This window comes from Myotis lucifugus, unplaced genomic scaffold (assembly GCF_000147115.1).
Source record: "Myotis lucifugus unplaced genomic scaffold, Myoluc2.0 scaffold_283, whole genome shotgun sequence".
Taxonomy (NCBI): domain Eukaryota; kingdom Metazoa; phylum Chordata; class Mammalia; order Chiroptera; family Vespertilionidae; genus Myotis; species Myotis lucifugus.
Genome location: NW_005871331.1, coordinates 813,152 through 813,974, shown reverse-complemented (window position 1 = coordinate 813,974; position 823 = coordinate 813,152).

The following is an 823-nucleotide window of genomic DNA, read 5'->3' as shown; positions in this document are numbered from 1 at the left end:
ACGCCAGCGCATACCCGCCATCCCGCCACCCTGCGAGCGGGGTTCCCCCCACCCCCGCCCTGCAGTCCTGGCGCCAGACTCCCCGGGGAGGACGCCTCCCCCAGAGCAGGAGCCGCCACCCTGCCGGGCACCTGGCCCTCTGCCCGGGCCCAGGCAGCGCGGTCCGCTCCTCCCCGTCCACCTGCGAGGCGCTCCGCTCCGCGCCGCAGGCCGCCGGCCTACCTTCGCCAGGTGGGGAGGTTCACCCACTCCGGTCCAGGTCCGCTCATCCAGGGCGGTGTCCGCACCGGTTCCGCGCGCAGGAAGCCCCGTGGGAGCGCAGTGCAGGGGAACCAGGGGGCGAAAGGCGATGGGCAGGTAGGTCCTGACATGGCAAGGCCTTTCCGTCAGAAGCCTCAGGGCGCCAGCCGACTCTTAGCTGTGAGGGCCTCAGCCGGCAGGAGCTTCGGCTGCGAGAGGCCTCGGCTGGGAGACGTGGCGTGTCGGCAGTGAGACGTCACGTGTCGGCAGTGAGACATCACGTGTCGGCAGTGAGACGTCACGTGTCGGCAGTGAGACGTCACGTGTCAGCTGTGGGACATCACCAGTCGGCTGTGAGACATCACGTGTTGGCTGTGGGACATCACCAGTCGGCTGTGAGACATCACGTGTCGGCAGTGAAAGGTCACGTGTCGGCAGTGAGACCTCACGTGTCGGCTGTGAGACGTCACGTGTCGGCTGGGAGACCAGCTGGGAGATGTCATGTGTCGACTGGAGACGTTTTGGCTGTAAGGCGACCTCGGTTATAAGGGGCCTCAGCTTTCAGGAGCCCGGGCTGTGAGGG